The sequence below is a fragment of the Hevea brasiliensis genome, chromosome 2 (genome assembly GCF_030052815.1).
Source record: "Hevea brasiliensis isolate MT/VB/25A 57/8 chromosome 2, ASM3005281v1, whole genome shotgun sequence".
Taxonomy (NCBI): Eukaryota; Viridiplantae; Streptophyta; class Magnoliopsida; order Malpighiales; family Euphorbiaceae; genus Hevea; species Hevea brasiliensis.
Window position 1 is genome coordinate 119,297,874 of NC_079494.1, and position 15,318 is coordinate 119,313,191.

Here is a 15,318-nt window from a genome sequence, read left to right on the forward strand (position 1 = left end):
TGTAACTGATACGGTGAAATATAGTTACTTTTTTTACTTTGAGTCTTATCCAGCGAGAAGTTTCCTCTGTTTAAGAAAATGGTAACAGAATCAGAATGTCCCGCATTAAAGAAGGGAGGACAACTCAGACAATGACACGTGGGTACAAAAGGACCAAACCGCGTGGCTGAGCTTAATGATGTTGGGATTAACACGTATGTTTTGGGACCACCTTGTCTATCCAAATGAAAAATATTATAATATATGTTAAATATATATAAAAATAATTCTCTTTTATAAGAAAAATAATTTTTTATAATATAAAAAATAAATATTACATAATTATAAAAAATAATATATACACATCACGTACATCGAATAATCTTTCCATCTCTAAGATTTTGCCATCAATTGCAGTCGTAGGTATCACGCCCTTCCATAGAATGTGTAACACACGCCCCCAATTGATTAGTCAAGCCACCGTTTTCCCCTTTTTCACAAAATTATTTTATTACCTCTTGTGTCTTTACAAATGAAGATTTGCCCGTTATATTACATAATTTAATTTTTTATATATAAATTTAAAAATAATTCCATTCTATTTAATTAAAAAATCTTAAAATAATAAAAATTTTATTTTAAAACAAGTGTAATAATAAAATAAAATTAAGACAAATTTTAATATAATTTTAAATATTTTTATATTAAAATAATCAGAATCATAATATAAAACTTATTTAAATAGATAAAATTTAAAATAAATGGGCATTTAATTTGATATTATTATATTTTAATAAAATTATTTTTTATTTTTTATTTTTAATAATAAATTATCTAAATAAAATCTAAAAATTCTTATTTTGCATTTTTTATAAATTTTTAAATTATAATTTTATATTTAAAAAAATGAAATTTATTTAAAAATATAACTAATAAATAAAAAATTCCAAGTACTTTTCAATTTTGTTTATTTTTTAATTTAGCTAATTTTATTAAAATTATAAAATTAGTATTAATTTTATTCTATTTTCCTAAATTAGTCAAAATTCAAATGCAAATCTAACAATTTTATTAATTTTTCAATAAAACTTATTTTTTTAATTTATTGTCCTACAAAATAGTTTAAGAATATAAAAATAATTTATTTTTATTTTTAATGAAAATAAAATAAATCAAAATATATTTATTTATAAAAATAAATTTTAAGTTTTGTTAAATCTATATTTTTATTGATATAATTCTTTATAAAAAAAGTTATATATTTATAACCAATAAAGTGATTGTTATATATAAATTGGATTAAAAATTCAAATTCTTGATTTTAATATTTAGTTAAAACTCATCCAATTATTAATATTTCTTTAAAAAAATAAAGACTACAAATTTAAAACAAATAAAATAGTTATCATTGAATATGATTAGAATTTCTCACCCATTGATACACATGCAAATTCTTTATTTAATAAGATATTTAAATTTTTAACAATAACTCTAGAATTATGTTAATTAAATAGTTAGCTTTTTAATTGCTATATTATAATTATAGTAAGGATATTTTTTTTATCCTATTATTTTCCTTCCTTCCACTCACACATATATATATAATAAATGAAATAATTTTAATAAATTAATAATACTTATAGAATTAAGATTATAGAATTTCTATGTTATGAATTATAACAAAATTTTTGATATAAGTAAAATCATTATTAAAATAATATTATAATTTTAATTTATATTAAATTTAATAATATTAGAAATTAAAATTATTTAAAGATTATCTATTGTTAAAAGTTATTAACGACGAAATGAAATGATAAGCCTCTTGTTATTAAAAGTATTAGTGACAAATTTATTGTCATTAAAATTTGTTAGCAACCAAATAATACGGATCAGTGATTACCCTTGTGAGAATATATATTATTAGCAATGAATCATATATCTGTGGTTATAAATATGTTTTATTATTATTTTAATATATTGTGTAATGATAATGATTATAGGTATATTTCAATGGTAAAATAAATAATATAATATATAATTTTATTAATATTTTTATATATCAACAATATAAATTAAGATATCATTTTATTAGATGCTTAGGAAATATCAATTACAATAAGCTATTGACTGTCAGTTATATATAACAGTTAAATCAAACAGACTTTAAGTTTAGCTATTGTTTCACGTTTAAAAACTTTAAGATTACTCATTGTTTCACGTTTAAAGGAGAAGTGAAATGGAATTAGACTAAGTAAAGATAGTTCCAGTCAATTTTAGTTCTTAAATAGTTTTTATTTGGTTCAAGCTTGATTTAAAGATGGTTCTTATTTTAGTTTTTATTGGCTTTGATTTCGATTGAAGCACAATTCAATCCAATTTAATTTGACTTTGTTTGATTTTGAGTCGAATTGAAAAATATTATTTTTAAAAAAATAAAAAATAAATATTTTTAATCATAACTTAATTTAAAAAATATAAGAATAAAATTTTATTAAATAATATTTTCATTATTAAGGGTAAATAAAAATTAGAGCAAAAATATATTAAAAAAATTACAAGTAAAAAAATAACAATGAATTTTTAGAGAAAAAATTTATTAAAAAAATTACAAGTAAAAAAATAACAATGAATTTTCATGATTTCCAAACTTTAATATAATTACTTAAAATTTTAATACTTATTAATTTACTTATAAACATTAAGAACTCATAAACTAATTTTTCATAAATTAGTTCAAACACTCTCTTAGAGGGCCATGATCCTCCAAGCCTCTTGGCTTCCACCATTTCTAAATTTCTAATTAAATATTTTTTAAAAGTATATTTAAATATAAAAATTTATATAACATATAAATACTTTTTATTAAAATTATAAATCCAACTAGTAAGTATAGATTGAATAAATAAATTGGTAAATTATTTTGAATAAAAATATTTTGTACAATATTTATTTTAATTATGTTAAATATAAATTTTAATAAATTATTTTTTGAATATATTTGGTTCATCTAAATATTATTATGATAAGCTCCACCATTGCTTGCAAAGGGCAAAGATGAAATACTCCCCTTCAGAAAACCGTCCAAATCCCTATTAATCGTCTCTTTTCAAATTTTCATCTATTGTTTGCTTGGCTTTTAATCTTTAGATTAAAATCTCCAAATTCAGGACCATTTTCCATCTATCATAACAAAAAAATCCCACTGTTAGGAGAAATCCCCTCCACACCAGCTCAAAATTAATGAGGAAGACATCTCAAATGCAATCAGATCCTAAAGCACCACCACTTAATCCAACCCATCTTCACATTTGTCAAATTGTTTGCCCCTGCCATCATTTTCAACAATGAACACAGCTTCGACATCTTAGGTTGAGCCGTCGACAACTTCGCAGATTGTCTCCTTTCGCATCGACCACTCCATCCATCTCGGTGAGATCTTTATTTCTAGCAAGCACATGTTAGCAAAAAGCTCTCCAAAAACCCTATCTAGAACTGAGTTGGTATTGCCGCCATTGTTATCATGAAAATGCTCAGCGTACGGTTATCCCTTGTTTGGATTGAATGCAGCATGATTTATTAATGTATGGTATCATACTGTATGGTATCATACTGCATGATTTTTATTGATAACATATTTGGAAAGATGGTATGGTACATGATGATTTAATAACCTTTTCTTATTTGGTTAAATGGTATGATATGGTATGGTATAGTAAATGTGAAGATTACTAAAATACTTTTATTACTGTTTTAAATATATAAAGTTACGGAGTACTTATGATGTGAGCGATGGAGGATTGGCGTATGTGAGAGAGAGAGACTGAAGATTTTTTATCGAACTAAGAGATTAAAGATGGGGGATGAGGAACGTTTTATTGGAAAGACAACTGTTAGCTGTTACTTATTTTACATTTATTTAGGGCATTTGTTTAGAAATTTTTGTGTGCATATCTGTTCTGACATTTTGTTGTATGATTCTGATACAATTTTGGTAGTTTAGCTTGATTAGGAACCTATTTGTTAGCTGTAATTTTTTATATATATCTTTGATTTATGGGGCAATAAACATAAGAATTCTTATTCCAAAATTTCTTGGTTCTTTTACATCGTACCAAAGCCTGGACTGAGTTGTGGGCTTCAGCCGCCCATAAGGCTGTGTAATTGGGCCCATGTTGGATTAAAAATAAAAAATATAAATTAATTGTCAAGTGACAACTATGTTGTTGCACTTGAGGGGAGAGTGTTGGAATCCCACATCGAAACAATATGAATTAAAAGGGTATTATATAAGTGGTTAGGTTGCAACATTGACTTGACTAGTTATTTTATTGTGTAAAGCAATCTAATCACTTATATAAGCTCGAATTAAAATGAATTGATTATAATTTGACCGACACTCTCTTCGAATTTAACATGGTATCAGAGCCATGGCTGATGAAAAGAAAAATGAGAGTTCTGGATCAAGGAAGAAAACTTCTAGTTCTTACACACTGAATTCGAATGACAACCCACGTAACTTGATTACCCAAGTTCAGTTGAAGGGCGAGAATTGCGAAGAATGGGCGCGAAGATTGGTGGACGGTTAACTTTATGCTGGTTTCTTGGGTGTTTAATACTATTGAACCGATGCTTCGCTCGACCATCTCTCACATGGAGAACGTAAATGATCTGTGGGAGGATATTAAACAGAGGTTCTCGATTGGGAATGGTCCACGAATGTAGCAACTGAGATCAGATCTGGCGAATTATAGGCAAAAAGGTCAACCGATCGTGTCCTATTTCGAAGACTCAAAACGTTATGGGATGAAATAAACAACTATGATCGATACGGTGTGTATGCATGCGGTCGCAGATGTAATCTTACCATTGAATTGGAAAGAAAGCGTGAAGAAGAGAGAGTTCATCAGTTTTTGATGGGCTTGAATGAAGAAGGATATGGAACAGTGTGCTCTAATATTTTGAGCACTGAACCCTTGCCCAATTTGAATCGTGCCTATGCTATGGTTGTTCAGCAAGAGCGGGTGCGAACTATGACACGAACCAAGGAAGAAAAAGGCAATCCTATGAGTTTTTCAATTCGAGCAGGAAGTCGAAATTCTGGGGGGGATAAAGACAAATCCTCAATTTGTTCTAATTGCAACCGAGAGGGACATGATGCTGAAAGTTGTTTCCAGCTGATAGGTTATCCAGAATGGTGGGGTAATAGATCACGTGGAACTTCTGCTGGACGAGGAGGTGGTCAAAAGCGTGGTAATGGAGCAGGACGTAGCAAGGGAGGAGTTGCTCGTGCCAACGCCACACAAGCAATTGGAGTTGATGGTGGGCGTGGAATTGTGACAGATTCAGATCGAAAGGGTCTTAGTGGATTAAATGAAGAGCGTTAAGTGTTTCTTTGGGCATGTTGAATTCAGTCAAAATGAGAGGTCGTGACAGTGCAGAGGATATTTCCTTGGATTATTGACACAGGAGCTTCCCATCATATGACAGGAACGTTGGCATTTTTGAGTGAATTGCGTGACATTGTGCCATGCTCAATCGGGTTACCTAATGGAGAAAAGACCTTAGCAGTGAAAGAAGGAACTGTGTTGCTTGGAGGAGACTTGAAATTGCAACGAGTCCTTTATGTGCCAAATTTGAATTGCAATCTGATCTCTGTATCACAACTAGTTAATGATTTAAATTTGGTTATTCAACTCACTAACAAAATTTGTGCTATACAGGACCTAAATTCGAGGAACCTGATTGGAGCGGGTGGGCAACGCGAGGGGCTGTACTTTCTCAAGGGAGTGACATTGGTACATGCTTTCAAGGTAACTGATGTGGGGTCTTTTGAGCTTTGGCATAAGAGAATGGGTTATCCTTCTTATAAGGTGGTAGAGTTAATTCCAGAAGTTGGTAGCATAGTTAGGAAAACTAATAAAACTTGTGAAGTTTGTTTTAGAGCAAAGCAAACAAGAGAGATTTTCTTTTCTAGTGACAATAAAGCTGATGGTTGTTTTGAATTGATACATTGTGATTTGTGGGGACCTTATAGAGTCTCAACTTCTTATGGAGCAATTTACTTCTTAACAATTTTTTATGATTACTCTCGTGCTATTTGGATATATTTGCTGAATGGAAAACAAGAAGTAGCTTGTGTTCTTAAGAAATTTGTTGTGATGGTTAAACGCCAATTTGAAAAAAATATGAAAATTGTCAAAAGTGATAACGGAAGTGAATTTATGTGCTTGAAAGAATATTTTGATAAACAAGGGATGTTGCATCAGACTTCCTGTGTAGGAACACCTCGACAAAATGGCCGAGTGGAAAGAAAACATTGCCATATTCTTAATGTGGCAAGAGCCTTGCGTTTCCAAGCAAATTTACCCACAGAATTTTGAGGAGAATGTGTACTTGCAGCTGGGTATTTGATTAATAGGACTCCATCTATGTTATTAAATGGTAAAATGTCCTATGAGATGCTCTTTGGGAAAGTACCTTCTTACAAACACGTTCGGGTTTTCGGTTGTTTGTGCTATGCACATAATCTGAATTGGGATAAAGATAAATTTGGTAGTAGAAGTCGTAGGTGTGTTTTTGTTGGGTATCCATTTGAAAAGAAGGGATGGAGATTGTATGATTTGGAAACTAAAAAATACTTTGTATCAAGAGACGTGGTATTCGCTGAAACAGAATTTTCATATGCAAATGAGAAAACAATGGGTGATGAACTCATTAAAAATGGAGTTGAGTTGGGTGATGAAGTTGATGGTTTAGAGAACAACTTGGGGAAGAAGCACGATGAAAGTGTGGGTAGAGAAAGTGAGGTGAATCCTGAAATGGAAGAATTGATCCATGAAAACAGTGAGGGAGTGGATAGAGGTGAAGTTGTTGAAGAGCAACTAGGTAGGGGACAAAGGGCTAAGCAACTTAGTATTCGTTTGAAGGATTATGTGACAAACGCCATCAAAACAAGCCCCTCGGTATGGTCACATTCCCAATCTGATTCTTCAGGTACGCCTTACTCTATAGTACATTATGTGGGTTATGATAAATTCTCTGCACAACACCGATGTTTTTTGGCAGCTATTACTACAGGACATGAACCAAGCTTTTATGCAGAAGCAGTTAAGTATGAACGGTGGAGAGCAGCTATGAGAAAAGAAATACAGGCTTTGGAGGATAATAGTACATGGACAGTTGAAAATCTGCCATTTGGGAAGAAAGCAATAGGAAGCAAGTGGGTATACAAAATTAAATACAATTCTGATAGAAGTGTTGAACGATACGAGGCACAATTAGTGATATTGGGAAATAATCAAGTTGAAGGCATAGATTATCAGGAGACTTTTGCTCTTACAGCAAAAATGGTTACTGTGCGCACCTTTCTTGCCGTTGGGCTGCAAAGAATTGGGAACTCCATCAGATGGATGTCCAAAATGCTTTCTTACACGGTGATTTGGAGGAAGAGGTTTACATGAAGATGCCGCCTGGATTTGCTTCTCAATCACCAGGGAATGTTTGTAAACTCCGGAAATCTCTATATGGTTTGCGGCAAGCACCTAGATGTTGGTTTGCGAAATTGGCTGCATCTCTGAAAGCTTATGGATTTCAGCAATCATATTCAGATTACTCTTTATTCACTTTTTGAGCTGGGACTGTTCAATTGAATGTGCTTATTTATGTGGATGACCTTATTATCTCTAGCAATGATGTTTTCCCTATACAAAAATTCAAGAACTATTTGAGTCGTTGCTTTCATATGAAAGACTTGGGGAAGCTGAAATTTTTCTTAGGGATTGAAGTAGCCAGAAACTTGAATGGTATTTTCTTGTGTTAACGTAAGTATGCGTTGGATGTAATTTTAGAAGCTGGATTACTGGGTTGCAAGCCGGTTAAAACTCCTCTTGAACAAAATCACAAGCTAGCCCTTACTGAGAGTGATGATGTAGATGACCCTGCTCAATATAGGCGTCTGGTGGGACGGCTTATTTATCTAACAATAACTAGGCCCGAGTTGTCTTATTGTGTGCATATTCTTGCTCAGTTCATGCAACAACCGAAGAAAGCTCATTGGGAGGCAGCTGTTAGAGTTGTGCATTATTTGAAAGGAAATCCAGTCGGTATACTCTCGCATGCCAATTGTGATCTCAAATTGTGCTTTCATGTGATTCTCGATTGGGTGTGTCCTTTGACGAGACGGTCTTTGACAGATTATTTTGTTCTTTTGGGCGAATCCCCTATCTCGTGGAAGACTAAAAAGCAACAGACAGTGTCTCGCTCATCCACTGAAGCTGAATATCGGTCTATGAGTACTATAACTTGTGAACTTAAATGGTTGAAAGGATTATTAAATTCTCTTGGTGTGGCTCATACTGAACCTATGAATTTGTATTGTGATTGTCAGGCAGTTCCGCATATAGCTGCTAATCCTGTCTATCATGAACGTACCAAGCATATTGAAGTGGATTGTCATTTTATCCGTGATGAGATATTGAATGGTAACATTCGAACAGATTATGTACGTAGTTCAATGCAACCTGCGAATATCTTCACAAAGGTGTTGGGAAATGATCAGTTTGACTTTCTTCTTCACAAGTTAGGCATTCGAGATCTCCATGCTCCAACTTGAGGGGGGTATTGGAAAGGCAGCTGTTAGCTGCCACTTATTTTGCATTTATTTAGGGCATTTGTTTAGAAATTTTTGTGTGCATATATGTTATTACCTTTTGTTGTATGATTCTGATACAGTTTTGATAGTTTAGCTTGATTATGAACCTATTTGTTAGCTGTAATTTTTTATATATATCTTTGATTTTTGGGGCAATAAACATTAGAATTCTTATTCCAAAATTTCTTAATTCTTTTACACGTTTATAAATAAAAAGAATAAGCTATAATTGAAATCTTATAAATTGTGTAAATATAAATTAGAATGCAAAAAATTTAAACAATCTAAAATCACCGATTTGGTGAATTGAAAACCTGTGATAAAATCATGATTAAGAAATCATCACTTTACAATCTTAAACTACCATTCTTTAGGAATAATCTTTTCTTATTTGATTAAATGATTTGGTATAATTTTAAACTACCATTCTTGTTAACATGTTTGGAAAGATAGTATGATATAGGATGATTCAATAATCTTTTCTTGTTTAGTTAAATGGTATGGTACAATAAATATAAAAATTACTAAAATACTTTTATTGCTATTTTAAATATATAAAGAGTTATGGAGTACCTATGATATGAGAGATAACGAAGGATTGGCGTATGTGAGAGAGAGAATGAAAATTTTTTTGTTGAAATAAAAGATTGAAGATAAGGGATGAGAAATGTTTCTAAATAAAATTTTATAAATTTCTATAAGTATAAAATTAGAATATAAAAAGTTTAAACAATTTAAAACCACCAATTTGGTGACTTAAAAATCTATAATAAAATCATGGTTAAAAAATTATCACTTTACAATCTTAAACCATCATTCTCTAAGAATAATCTTAGTATTACCATGCTATATATTATAAGACCATGGGAAATTGTCATCCAAACAAGTTGCTAGTGAGTCTTTCGTTAACACTTCAAAAAGGCCTTCCATTGGAGAGTAGCCTTAGATCGAGCGCTGCAAGTAGATAATATTTTTCAACAGTTAAGAGAAACTTCTTTCCAAGGAGCCAGATGATGTTTTTTAATGAACATATATCCTTCCTTCCAAGCAAACAATAGAGTTTTGACAAAAAATTTTGGGCCCTATTTTAAGGGATTAATTTATCAAAATGTAGAAGATTTGAATTTCTAAATACGTAAAAGTAATTTGCTCATTATTTTAATAATTAAATTTTAATTTTAATCATTAAAATTTTTTAAAAATTTAATTTGTTAGATTCATATAAGGGCTTATGAACTCTCCATCACAAACTCTCAAGTAATAGTATCACTCAGAAATAAACAGCAATATCATCTTTGTGATATTAATGATTGATATGTAATATATTCATTTAAATATATATGATTAATATGATATTATATATAATTTATTAAATTAAAAATTTAATTAATTAAAATATATGATGCATACTCGAATTAATTCAATTAACTCAATATATATATATATATATATATATATATATATATATATATATATATATATATATATAACAAAATCATTTTATCTTTAAAATAAAATATTTTAGAAGACATATAACTTTATACATATTTTCAATTTTTATACATATGTAATTGCTTATTTTTTAACACATATTGCTTGATTTGCATATATGTGTTTTTTTAATATGCGTAGAGAAATTAATGTAAAGAAGAAATTTATTTTTTTAGATAAAAATGTAATTTATTATTATTTAGTAAAAAAGATAATTAATAAATATAATTTAACAAAAATTATATAAAAGAAAAAATTATAAAATTAAGGAAAATTTTTTATAAGTTTAATTTTATTTTAAAAAATAAAAAATAAATAAGATATTTCATATTATTAGGATGGTGAAGACATGAAGTTGATTTTCAAGTAATATTTATTTATTTATTTATTAGTCAATTTTGACCTTGAAAGCAGTGATTATTACAGGGCATTGCCATTGAGTCCGGTGGGGGCAACATAACACGTGGGATGTGATAAGTGTTCCCGTGTCTTAAAGCCTTTGTTTCCTAGACAATCTGCGAGCTGTCCGGTAATTGGTCCTAGTTTGACACGTCATCGAATATCTAAAACGAGGGTTCCACGTGACTTATTTTATAAATTTCTGCGAAATTGAAATTAACTCTAACTCTATTTTGTTTTAATGTAATTAATAATATAGGAATAATTTCAACCTTTTATTATTCAATTCATTAAAAAAAATGTAAAAAAACAAATCATCCCTTATAAATATATAAATTATGAACCGAAATACGATTATAAATAAAAGCACTTGTAAAATGTGGCAATTAGGTCTTAAAAGTGGAGGGCAGTTTGGTGAATGAATTATTACTAAGGTTGAGGTTGTGAGAGTAAAAAATAATAATAATAATAATAATAATAATAATAATAATAATAATTTGTATTATTAAAAATAATTTTAAAATTTTATTTACTTGAAATTTTGTAATTAGCCTTGGCTAGATTAGAGTTGGTTCTACCTCCTTGGAATAACATTAATTAAATAATTGTTTAAACATTAGTTTAATTAATGAATTATTTGCATTTCTTTTAGACCAAGAAGCACTTCCATTTGTCCCCTCCAAGGATAATCTAAGATGCCTTCCACACCCAACACATTATATTATCTTCATCCCTTTATTTTATTTTAAGCATATCTTCTATCATGTGGTTATATATATATATATATATATATATATATATATATATATATATATATCCAATTAACAATTAAGTTGAATTTTGGAGTCCTCAATATTAGGAAAATTTTATTTACATACCACTTTCAATCTAAGTAAGAGAAACCATACACTTAAAAAAAAAAAAAAAGATAATTCATAAAAGTGTCGACATATTAACGTTATCAATTACTAATCTTTTGTTTAAATTAGCTTTAATTAGGTGTTAAAACCCATTTTTAAGAGCTTTTGATCATAATTCAAAGAATAGACAAACCAATCACAGTTTATTTATGTGTCTCCGACTGTGAATGATTATGCAGCAAAGCAAGATTTCTTATGCATAACTTTATTGCCTGACACCTGTCTTTTATTGCTTTTTTGGTAATTACTAATAATTAATCTATAATGGGAGATGTTTAACTCTTGCTTCCTTGAATAGTTTATATCCATATTTAATTATTATTTTAAAACATAATTTTTACAATTTAATGAAAGGCTGCGAATGCCCATGATTAATTTTAATTTAATTAAATTTAATAGCTATTAATTAATTAGTGAAATTTGATGAATAAAGTCTCTCCCATAATCATTTAAGGATCATAATTAGAATAAAGTTTTGAAATTGTATGTATCAAATTCAGTAATATCACAATTCAATAATGAAACTTGAGGCCTAAATAGCTCGAGACTAAGTGAAATTTTGTGGATGATGATCCACTTCCACTCAACATAAGCACAGCATAACAGTGTCCCTGAAACAGGGGGTTAGGGATGCTTTTACTCTCTTCCTAAAGATACCCATTATTGTGTTGTTCCCATTTAATATTATTTTGTACTATCATTGGTGTTCTCCTTTAATTAATAGTCCATGCCCCATGTGGAGACCAATTTGGTTGGTGTTCCTTGGCTGCAAGGTTTGCCTGCGTTTTGATTTCATTTAATCATATTCAATATAAATGTAAGATTCTCTTCAATTTTAATTATGATTCTAATTTTAATTTTATATAATCCCATTCTATTATAATTTTTATATTTAAAAAAAAATTATTCAAAATCAAACGGAATTAAATCAATTTATTTAAATTTAATTTAATTTAAAAATGAATTTGGTCAATTTAATAATTTAAAATTTGTGATTAGGGTGAAGGTTTCATTTGGCTATACATCTAGACTAGCATTGGCTCATGTGGGGTACCCTACAAATAAATTTAAAGGGTGGGGTATGCAATTACGGTGTAGTTTATTTTAGGTGGATGCCTCTTGAAAACAATAAAGAATGTGGCATTTTGGGTTGGTATCCATGTGAGGACAATCATGGGTTATTAGTAAAATGCCTCAATTAGTGGACTATATGCCCTTCAATTGTTTCCATGTAAGCATATAATTAGTCTAAACAAATGTGAAGCTTAGGCTGAGCGGGTGGGATCTTGGTCCCCCCCCCCCCCCCCAGTAAAACCAGATTTGACTTGCTTTTTGAACCATTTCAGGCTTTTCTGACCGTTGGATCTCATTACCAGGCATTTGACTGCCTATGGATGTGCACTTCCTTTCTTATTCCCTGAGATCCACTGCTCCCTTATTTCTTCCAACTTTCTCTTCCTTTTCCTAACATTAGGAAAGGACACAAAATCCTATGTGGAAATTATTATAATTTAGTATATAATAAGAACAATAAAAATTAAATGTATATTAAATTTTAATTAATAGTATAAATTAGAAACAATTGAGAACAATCAACTTAGCATTAACCAAGTCAATGTCCATGTTACTAATCTCTAATTGGTGAATAAAGCCCTATTGGCAATGAATTTAGTGCTTAAAGTAGGTCAATGAGGGATTTAGTGATATGCTTTGTTCCATGATTGATGAGCTGCCCACAAGAGACCTTGCCGTACAAAGCATTTACCTTGGAAAAGGTTATTCCCCCTTGTCAAGCTATTTTCACTTTTTTTTTTTTTTTTTTTTTTTATTACAGCCTATTCGAATATATAAAGATTTGTTTAATATTATCATTGATATTACTATTGAAAAGAATTATTTTTTAAATATGTTAATTAAAATATGTTAAAAAATAATTTAAAATTAAATTTAATAAATTTTAATCATAAAAATATTAAAATAATAAAATAATTTTTCTTAAACTACTTTTTTTCAATAACATTTAAAATGATATTTTTATTAAAAAAAATAGTTACAACATTCTAAATGTGATGTCAAATAGGCAATAATATTGTTCACCCAATTATGTGGAGAAATTATGAATGAAAATAAGTAGAGTAATCGGAAAATCATCATATTAAAAATTTGAGTTCTATTAATATTAGTAATATTTAAACCTGTTTAATTTTATTATTATTATTTAAATAATATTAAATCTTTTTAAATATATATGTTTTAATAATTTATATAAAATATTTTTTTATTAACAATTCATATTTTTAAAAAATTTATAATTCTATAAAATAATTTAAATTATGCTTATTTAAAACTCATTATATAAAAAATTTACCAATATTATTATATATATTATAATTAATTATTTATTTATATAAATAGATTTGAGCAATGGATAACAACACATAAAATCATAACTCAACATTGTATTGTTCATTAAAATTGAAATCATCCTAAATTTAATTATATATTATCAAAATTCTTTGTAATAAAGTTGGATTAGATCATATACCAAAAAAAAAAACCCTACCATAACCATCCCAAGAGAAATGAGAATTTGCAAAATTGCCCATTTATTCTATGGTGCTGCAGAGCTTAGTGGGTAATATAATTAGTTGTTGAACCGTATTAATCACTAATCAGACTAAAATTATGGTCAAATCTGGGTGGATTACAGCCACAGAATATGCGTTAATTATATATTAACTAGTAAAGATCTATTTCTGCTAAAAAAAACTATTAAACATCCATTTGATAAAAATATCACAATTCAAGTTAAAATTAAATTTGATATAATTTTACTATAAAAAGTTCAAAATAATTAAACATATTTTTAATTTATTTTTTAGTAATAATTAAAATGAAAACCTCGACCTAAAATTCCAACTAATTACATTTAATCTATAGTTATCACGTTATCACCTAAATTTTTTTTAGGAGATGAGAAATAGAGACTTGAATTTAAGTTTATCGAGTGAATGATATGCTTTAAGTTTATTATAATATTTTTATAAATAAACATATTAAATTTAATTTTTATTATTCTATAATTAATATATTTTAAAAAAATTATTAACAACAATTCTCACAATTATATTATATAGATCATAAGAACAGTGCCTATTGAAAATGGTTACATCTTATATTTTCACAGATCATGAGGATTGGCATAATGCCAATTTTGGTTCAAGATTTAGAAGGTTCAAATTTAAATCACAAGATTTATTTTGATTTCGATTTTGATTAAATTTAATTTTTTAATGTATTTTTAATTAAAAAAATTAAGTTTTGAACTTAATCAAATTGACTATTTATTTAATTTTAATTGCTTAATTTTGAATTAAAATTGATGTAATTTTAATTTAATTTCAATTATAAACTGAATCATAAAACGGTGTGCACCCTACTTGGAGTAGAAGGGAAGGAAGGAAGGAAGTAAAGAAAAAGAGGGAAGCGAGTGAAAAATAAAAATAATTGCAAGTTGAACGCATTTTAAATCACTGCAATAGAACAATATCGCAAAAGGTAAGAAGTTGAAGATTCCTCGAGAGGCATATTCCTCTAACTGAACAAAGAATCATACTTTAGTACGGTTAGACGTAAAAGCTCACGATGCTTAATCTGGGAGGGCCCTTTAACTAGATGGGCTTTTAGGTTAGGATAGGGATTCAAATTCAATAATAGTTTAGATAATGATGGCCTAATCTACTCTTATCATTGTAGCATTTTAACATAATGTGAGGTTAACATATAATAATAGAGGGACTAAGTTATCAATGACGACATAAAAAAATGTAGGGATTGCTTCAAAAGTAAGTAGATGTACTCTTTAATTTATTATTT